This window comes from Macrobrachium rosenbergii, chromosome 4 (assembly GCF_040412425.1).
Source record: "Macrobrachium rosenbergii isolate ZJJX-2024 chromosome 4, ASM4041242v1, whole genome shotgun sequence".
Classification (NCBI taxonomy): domain Eukaryota; kingdom Metazoa; phylum Arthropoda; class Malacostraca; order Decapoda; family Palaemonidae; genus Macrobrachium; species Macrobrachium rosenbergii.
In genome coordinates, this window is record NC_089744.1 from 79,276,017 (window position 1) to 79,286,016 (window position 10,000).

Here is a 10,000-nt window from a genome sequence, read left to right on the forward strand (position 1 = left end):
ATTTACTATACCATCTGCTTGGCAGGCGCATTTACTATACCATCTGCTTGGCAGGCGCATTTACTATACCATATTTGCAGACTTCATTTACTATACCATCTGCTTGGCAGGCGTCATTTACTATACCATCCGGTTCAGATTTACTATACCACCATTTCATTTACTATACCATCTGCTTGCAGACTTCATTTACTATACCATCTGCTTGCAGACTTCATTTACTATACCATCTGCTTGCAGACTTCATTTAGTGTACCATCTGCTTGCAGACTTCATTTACTATACCATCTGCTTGCAGACTTCATTTAGTGTACCATCTGCTTGCAGACTTCATTTACTATACCATCTGCTTGCAGACTTCATTTACTATACCATCTGCTTGCAGACTTCATTTAGTGGTACCATCTGCTTGCAGACTTCATTTATTATACCATCTGCTTGCAGACTTCATTTACTATACCATCTGCTTGCAGACTTCATTTACTATACCATCTGCTTGCAGACTTCATTTAGTGTACCATCTGCTTGCAGACGTCATTTACTATACCATCTGCTTGCAGACTTCATTTTGTGTACCATCTGCTTGCAGACTTCATTTACTATACCATCTGCTTTGCAGGCTTCATTTACTATACCACCTGCTTGCAGACTACATTTACTATATTATGTGCTTGCAGACTTCATTTACTATAACATCTGCTTACAGACTTCGTTTACTATATTATGTGCTTGCAGACTTCATTTACTATAACATCTGCTTACAGACTTCGTTTACTATACCATCTGCTTGCAGACGTCATTTATTATACAATCTGCTTGGCAGGCTTCATTTTCTAGGGGGTTACAATCTTGGTGAGAATCAAACACTTGTAGCCGTCTTTTATTCAAAGCCCTCTTACAGTGAGCAATATGTCAGTCAGGAGGGGAAGTACTACAAGGTACCAGATGTGAATTTTATGAAACAGACTTACATGCAAGGCGATTCAAGGAATTGTTGGAAAGTTTGACTTTTCCCATTTTTTTAATATACTTTTTTATACAAATTTGGTAGAGGATTTGACAATAAAATTAGTCATTGGTAGTTGTGAACATGCTAAGAAATTCACATCTCGTGAAAAACAATCTGTGTAATAAAAATCCACAATTATACAGTAAACGATATTTTACACAGTAGTATAGTTTACTATATAATTGTGGATTTTTATTACACCTATTGTGAACATGCTGAGCTAGTCTTGGGTGCATAGGATCTTTATAAAAAGTTTACCACTTAGCGGCTAGACTGCTCAACTCTGTGCAGATGAAAAAGGCGAAAGAAATAAACTAGGTTTTTAAGCAATCATGTTTGAGAGTATTGTATTCAAGAAATGTCGTTGTGACCAGCTCTTGTATCGTAGAATATTATCAGAAACTAAGAAGTAGAAAAAGCCAGGGCTAAAATCCTACAACAGATTATCCGATGCTACTGGCTAAAGGTGATTGGGTACAGTATATATTTTTATTTATTTATTGTTTTTTTTCTGTGGTAACCTAATATCCTGGGTTTTGATTTTACACACACACACACAAGTATTGTTTGAGGCAAATTAGGTGGAATATGCTGAAGGGAATAAACAGTGAGATTTCTTTACAAAGGTTTTATTTTTCTGTCAAGATCTAATATATAAATTAAAATTGCCCCAAGCAAGAATAATTGAAGCACATTTCCATTCATTGAGATGGTTCCCGTTCACGAATATGAAGGCAAAACCACATCCTTGAAATTATTCTTGTTCTCAAATAAGAAGGCAAACCTATATATGGTTCCTGTTCACAAAGACGAAGGCAAAGCCACATATTAATTCTTACAGACGAATCTTCTTTTGGTACGGTACGTGGGGAGATCGTCGAACGCCATTCCAGCAGCAGCATTTTGCATAATCAGTCCAATTAGGATTAAATCGAATTATCTTGATCTTCTACGGGTTCCACATTCATCCATTCTTCGTGTAGCCGCTTATATATTCCCCACTCACCCCCCTCCCTCAATTTTGGTTTGATTGAAAGATGAAATTTGCTGAGTGACATGAATGTTGGCCTTGATTTATCGCGTACTGGCGTATAACGCACAGATTCGTTTGTTTTTTTTTTTTTTTTTTGCATTTATTTTTTTTATTACTGGGTGATTTTTAATTTTAACCAAATCGGATTCCGAAGGGAACGTCAGTTATGAAGAGAGAGAGAGAGAGAGAGAGAGAGAGAGAGAGAGAGAGAGAGAGAGAGAGAGAGAGAGAGAGAGATTTAATAAGCAGTTCGTTCGAATCAGTACCTTGATTATCTGAAAACATTAAGATAAATTTTTGTTCAGTCAGATCAGAATGCTACTCTGATTATGTAAGATTCTTGGGTTCTTAGAAAACCGATGTATGTTTTTAAGATCTAAGTTTCTTGTTTATAATAATAAAAAATGACAACCCAACAGAACAGTAGATGAAGGAATGGTCGTATAAAGGTTTTCAATGTGATTTCGACCCTTTTCTATAAATCATGGTAGATGATTCATCGAAATACCAGGTGTCAGATTGATTCATTAATCAGCACTGGGGATGGTATTAGGATTATAAATAATTAATACAGTATAACTCACAGAATTCAAGTTTATGCAAGTTACAGAGGAAAATGAACATTATTTTTTATATGTTTAGAAGAAACTTAGGAAGATTTAAGAGGTTTAAGCAAACTTGTGAGCAGATGATAGAATTTTTCAGAGGACTTGGGGCCATAAAAAGCAGGTCTTTCGGAACTAAATTACGTGGTAATTTTCCATGACCGCGCATATATTAATAAATCATATAGTGCTTCTAAGACAATCATTTACATCTGTAAACGGATGATTTGCAATACTTTCCATTCACAATCTTTTTTCAGTTTTAATTTAAGAGCGTTGTTACGTTATGCATTCATAATAAAACCGATTTTCTTTTGACAACTCTTTTCTTGTGAAATGTTGGTTTATATAACACTTAGCAAGTTTGTTTCTTAGTAAAAGTTTGTTGTCATAAGTATTTACTTTTTGTGGACAGTTATTCTTTACGTGCTAATTACATGGCAACATGAATGTAGCTTGTATCCTTGTTATGAAATTTTATTTTTTACGTCATTTCGCTTCAAGCTTGTTATCATTTGAATAATGAATCTCATCAATTCTCTTGCAAATTTTAAAGTTTTTCCTGAATAACTTATTCACATTCATAGCTCGATGTTTCTTCACTTGTGCATCTTACCCCGTTTCTAACATCTGCTCTGCATTTTAAAATGTTCCCGCCATCATTACATTACGCCGAGGAAAACCTAATCTCGCCGTGCCTAAAATATGAAAAGCTAATTCTCCCGGAAGGGTAGAGCTAAGGATCTCCCCTTTTCCCCCATTTTCTCTCTCTCTCTCTCTCTCTCTCTCTCTCTCTCTCTCTCTCTCTCTCTCTCTCTCTCTCTCTCTCTCTACAGAATTTAGCAAATGATCTGTTCGCAATTCGTCTATGTTTTTCATATACTTTGACGGTAATAATACTGACAGTTGTGATATCCTCTAGAATAATATTTGTCTTTTTATTTGATTTTTCCTGTTGGTTTTGCTGTCACTGATTGTTCCATAGAGCAAAATTCAAAGTCTTTTTCATTTTTATATGTTTTTAAGGGATGCTAAAACTTTACTTATGTTAAGTCATTTTGCAAAGTTTAATGTTGTGTCTTATAAATTCTTGTTCCATGTCCATCTGTTTGCGCCATTATACCTTTCTGTCAAATTAGCGTTGCAATCTACTATTACCTAAGACACACCCATTTTTGTGTAATATTCCCATGGTAAAAAATTGCTTAATTGCGCGCTGTTTATGCGTTAGGTCACACACAAACTTTAAGTATAAAGATTTTTGAGTGATTTTAGGATAGAACATCAGATTTCGATTTTATCTATTTATTTATTCATTTATTTTATTTTTTGACGTAGACTTGTGCAAGATCATCTGAAACTGGTAACGCATTAAATACACTTTCAAGAAATCTTGTCGCCTTTTGCGAGTTTGAATTGAAGACACCAAAACTCGCTTGTTATGTCACTGTCTTTGTCTCCTTTTTTTTTTTATTCTGGTCTCCTACTTTAGCATTCAAATTGCTCTGCATAATTAGCCCTTCATCAAGTCACCCTACATAATTATCTTTTCTACCATCGCAAAACTGTTTAAGCAGTAATTATGACTCCTCTGTAGATTGCTCCCTCTCTCTCTCTCTCTCTCTCTCTCTCTCTCTCTCTCTCTCTCTCTCTCTCTCTCTCTCTCTCTCTCTCTCTCCCCAGTTTCAACTCTAAAACCGTTTTGCTGTCAACAGTCATACTGAGTTCTGCTGGTTTTCATAAAACAAGACGTGCATTTCTTTAGCGTTCGTTTCCTTGCACTTCCTACTTCTACTTTTTTAGTGCCAATTTTTTTTTATAAATATGCTTGATTATCTTTCGTTTGTATGGTTATGCTTCAGTTGATAATGTATCTTTAAAGTGGTGGCGTCTGAAAGGAAAAAGATGATACTCAGGTCTTTCATTTTTTAATTGCAGAGAGAGTGATGAATTAGGTGTGAAAGCCTGCATTATGTTTCATTAAGTAAACTCTTGTCTCGTCTTAATGCCATATAGTCTACTAACAAAGATGCATCATTTTAGTTAGCGCGTGTGTGTTTGTGCGCGCGTGTCCGCATGTACGCGTGTGTATGTATGTGAATTCGATAATAAAATATGCATTATATTGTGTCAGATATTCAGTACTCCTCATCTCAAAGTTATATCGTTCACCAACACAGATGCATCATCGTTGTTAGTGCGTGTTTGTGTGTGTGCGCGCTTGGGCACTCATGTATGTGTGTGTGAATTCAATAACAAAACATGCATTACATTTGATCAAACATACAGTATCCCTTATCTCAGAGTCATATCGTCCACCAACACAGATGAATCATCATTGTTAGTGTGTGTATGTGCGCGCGTGTGCGTATGCATGTACGCGCGTGTATGTGCTATTCGTGTTCGGAGCGTTCATCAGGTTATTGCCTTCTGTTCAAGTGTCGTGATGCATTTCCCGTGCAAAATGATCGCCCTGAAAATTCGTGGGATATGCAGGATCGAACTTTGCCCCTAACTTTTCCCATCCTTCTGTTGGTGGTAGGTCGTCAGGGAAGTTATTCCTCAAATGTCTCTACTAAGCAACGCTCAGAAACGGCTGTTTTCACGGGAAATGTTTCTCTTTTTTTTTTTTTTTTTTTTTTTATTTTGTGTTGCCCTTTGAAATTGTCGCGCAACTTGCATTCAGGATTTACTCACTTCTGATATTACTTGTTCATACACTTTTTAATATTCGTATGTCAACTGCCGTTCACCCAAACTTTGGTTCCATAGCATCGAATTTTATTTAGAAACTATCCACATAATTAGAAATAAAAGAACAGGAGAGTTGTTCTTTAAGAGCACAGTTAAAAGTGGACAATTTATTAAAATTGTTGATTATAATGTAGATAATTTAAATATTTGTGTTTCAATTTCAGCACTAACAACCGATTTGAACTTTTTCTTTTTTTAGCGTAATGAAGATCGCTTTTCCCAATTAAATATTGCTGCAGTTTTTGTTTTAATGATGAATTTGGCTCTTTAAAGATTTTTACTATAGGCACAGACAGTCTTCTTTGACGCCCTGAAGGTGTCGAGTTCCAAGAACCCATTTTTTTTTCCATCCGCACCCTCCTTTGTTGCAAACATACCGATCAAGTAAAAAGGAGCCTTGCAATCGCTCAAGATTATTTTGAGAGATGTTCTTCAACAGATTTCACATCCTGCAAGAAAACAACACGCAAGAATGATCACGCTGCTAGACTTTCGAGCTCCCGATTTGTTTGAAATAGACCCTCCCCACAAAAAAATGTTTTTCCTCACCCTGAGGAGAAAAGGCCTCATTTCATTTTTCTGCTTTCACGGTCACCTCACCTCATCCCACATTTATAAAATGCGGATCGTAACTGCATGTTAGGTCGCTAGATTTTCACTTTTATTTTTACTTCGCAGACAAGACTTAGGTTTATACCTTTGCTTCCGTGTTCCCTAATCCTTATAATCTTATCTTTTTGTATTTTTATTTATTTTTATTTTGTTTCCTTCTCATTTTATGTCTCTCCTTAGACTTTGGCTTGGTAACGATATTAATTCGACTATCAGGTCGACCTGTGCATTTTTCTGTGTTTATGTGTTATGTTGATTTAAGCAACACCACAGTAATATGTCAAGAATAAGATCAAAACATTGATAAAGCTGCAATATTCCGCTCCTAAAATACGTGGAAAATTCATCAGAATGATTTCCAAGTTCCGAGGAAAAAGTAATGGAGGCGGAAATAAATTTTCTCCTCAAATCCATGTCTTCTTTTTACTTAGTGTCTGGGGGGATTTTCCTCCTGCCTTTGCTGATCGGGAAAGGGTACATTCTTCCCTTATCTGTTTTGGAGATTTTCAGGCTTCGATTTGCTTGCGCGTATGTGTTTGTGTACGTGCGCGTATGTGTTTGTGTACGTAATCTGTACGTACATGTTGCTATCTTGACTTTATCTTGAATGAACCAATATATACTCTGCAGTTTAAATTATATGTAACGTAAGACAACTAAATAAACAAATTTTTTCGTCACAGCAGTAGTGAGTTTATTATACATTCATGATTTAGCTTATCTATATCTATACTATATCTTCTTAATGGTATTTAATCATGAAGCTACAAATGTCAGCAGTATCTCCGATGGAGAAATATCACCGAAGGAGTGATAAATGAACAGGTACCACTTGACATGGACCCATACAACGACTCCAGTGGACGCTACCACCGCGCCATCAAGCCACTTCATGACTCCAGTGGACGCACCACCGCGCCATCTTGATGGCGCGGTGGTATCCACTGGAGTCGTTGTATGGGTATCAAGGGTTCGCGTCCCAGTGGTACCTGTTCATTTATCACTTATATAAATTCCCCTTCGGTGATATTTCTCCATCGGAGATACTCGAGGTAGCTGAATTTGATATTAAACGACATTTGTAGCTTCATGATTGTATATAAATCACGGTGTGATTAAAAATTTCGTATATCTGTATCTATACCATATCTTCACGATAGTAATCTATATCTATGAATTTGCTATACCTTCATCTCCCTCGTGTGTGTGTTAGTGTGTGTGTGAGAGAGAGAGAGAGAGAGAGAGAGAGAGAGAGAGAGAGAGAGAGAGAGAGAGAGGAGAGAGGGAGAGAGAGAGATCCCTTCATCTAGAAGTGGTAATTGAAATAAATCTGTAGGTGGAGGCAATAGCACTCCAGGTAATTAGAGACATGAGCTTTCAATCTTATTAATACAAAGAAAGTGCCAATTTCAAATTTAAGCAGTATTTTTTTTTTCCTCCTCTCTGTATCCAGGAGAACTTCCGTCATCATTTTGACATTAAGTCTAATGAATGGGCGGAGGTTGTAGAGAGGCGGGTGAATGCAAAGTAGTTCTTCAGAATTCAATTTTGTTTATTACCGTTTGCATGGAGTATACTCGTCGGCGCTCGGCTTTTGCACGGGAGCGTACGGAAATTCGTGGAAATAATGAATGTATCTCTGGGGGCTACCCTCCTCCTCCTCCTCCTCCTCCTCCTCCTCCTCCTCCTCCCCCTCCTCCTTCAACCAGGAAAACAGGAAATGAGTTTATATTCATATCACTTAATTATTAAGAGGTCATACGGTAAGATTATTTTGCGGATGCAAGGATCCTGGCTTTATAGGAAATGGAAGTCTTGAACTCGTACCTTGGACAGAAACGGATAAGATTTTTAAAAAATGATAATCATATCGGACAGTGTTTGCCCTTCTAGATAAGAATCGCAGAATTTGGCAGATAAAAAAAGAACGGCCACCATTCTATTAGTTAAGAAATATATGAACTTTTACCTGAGGTTATTCTTGAAAGTTTCAGAGAAATGTTTCCATCGATCAGACTTAAAACGATTTATTCATAGAAGCCAAAATGCCTGTTGGTCGGGGGTCATATTACACAGGGCTAGTATATTAGTTGCAAGTGTAACCGGCCGTTAAGTAACCTTCTTTTGTTCAATGCGAAGTGCAAGATTGTGAAGTTATGTACTAGAATCCCTGTTTTATTTTGAGGTTTGCATTTCACCCAGCGTTCAGAAATCAAGCAGGTTTGTTCTCTCGATTCAAATGACGAGGAACCCAGTGAAATTAATCTTCAAGACCCAACTTTTGTTGGTATGAATTACAGACAAAGATACGTCATTCGAGTCTGGTGTTCTTTGTTTATTAAACATGCAATTTCCCTTCAGTTGGGTATTGTGGGTTAACATTTACATCATGGGTTCCCAAACTGGGGTACATGTACCCCCAGGGGTACATTTGCACGTTTCAGGGGGTACATTTGGTCTGAAGAAAATAATTACTACTGTACAATTGTATGTGCTGGATCAAAATATAAATTACCTTAGCAATTGCTTTATTTCTGTTATCACCATTTAAGATACCTATGTAATCTACACATGCAGACTCCATAAATTTAAAATATCAAAATATTAAAATGTTCTTTTTAATATTAAAGCTTAATTTTTAGTGTTAAGGGTACATGGGAACCTATAAAAAAAGCCCAAAGGGGTACTGAGGAACAAAAAGTTTGGGAACCTCTGATTTACATTAATCATGCATGAAATGACATATTTCAAATTAACTGAGGGTATTGATATATATATATATATATATATATATATATATATATATATATATATATATATATATATATATTATATAATATATAAATATATAATATATGATATATATATATATATATATATATATTTTTTTTTTTTTTTTTTTCAAATTAAATGAGGACATTGATATCAGCAATGAATAGATTTTCTTTGCACCTGCGTGAAAATATTCTGTAGGCAACCTTAATCACGGTAATTATTTAAGAATAAGTATCCCGGAATACGAGAGTCATTATTTCGGAGCATTGTTGAGGAATCGGTCAGATATCTGATGCAAGTGAATGCATACACGTGCGCTGATATTCAGCTCCCCTCATTTTCCGCGGTATATTCGCGGTGAAAAAATTGGCCAGTCTGCAGATTTGTATTATGTATATTACTATAATGCATTTACGTAATTATTGAAGATCTGAACGACCGTGAGGGGCTTATTTGTTGTTTCTTTTGTAGAATTTGTAAAACTAAATGATTTTATAGTTACTGAAAGATTTATGTATTGATTATTTAGCTTATTTGTTGTTTCTTTTGTAGAATTTTTAAAGCCAAATAATTTTTATATTTACTGAAAGATTTATGTATTGATTATTTAGCTTATTTGTTGTTTCTCGTGTAGAGTTTTGAAATTAAATGATTTTCATAATTACTGAAAGATTTACGTATTGATTATTTAGCAGATCAGTTTGCAGATACTTCTTTCAAGAAGGTAATTGCAGTTTTATTAAGAGTGAGTCAGTTGCTTATTTTTTATTGCCTTTTTATCATCTGATACTGCCATCAGTAACTTTTCTCGTTATAAATAGTACATACTTTTTTAAAAATCTCTCATGCCTGCATTGATGACTATAGGAACCATTTTTGTGTGGAATATGATTTTGTTATATTCATGAATTTCATCTAAACATTCTCATTATGCAGACTTTTGCACATATCCTTTGAAATTTACTTAGAATTTAATTTCCGCAGCACGGAGAAAATTTAGCAAAATATTCCACATCTTGTACATATTAGTTGAAATTATGACTGAATGTTTTGGCATGCAAACAGATCACTGTCTACGGATTTGGCAGAATATAGAAAGCGGATCACATTTCTAGCTGAAGGAAAGCAGAGACCCCCATTTCAAGCTGCCTTATGAAATTGAAATACAGGAATTTGATAGACAATGCAGAGTCAACCAGAGGGAATTATAGG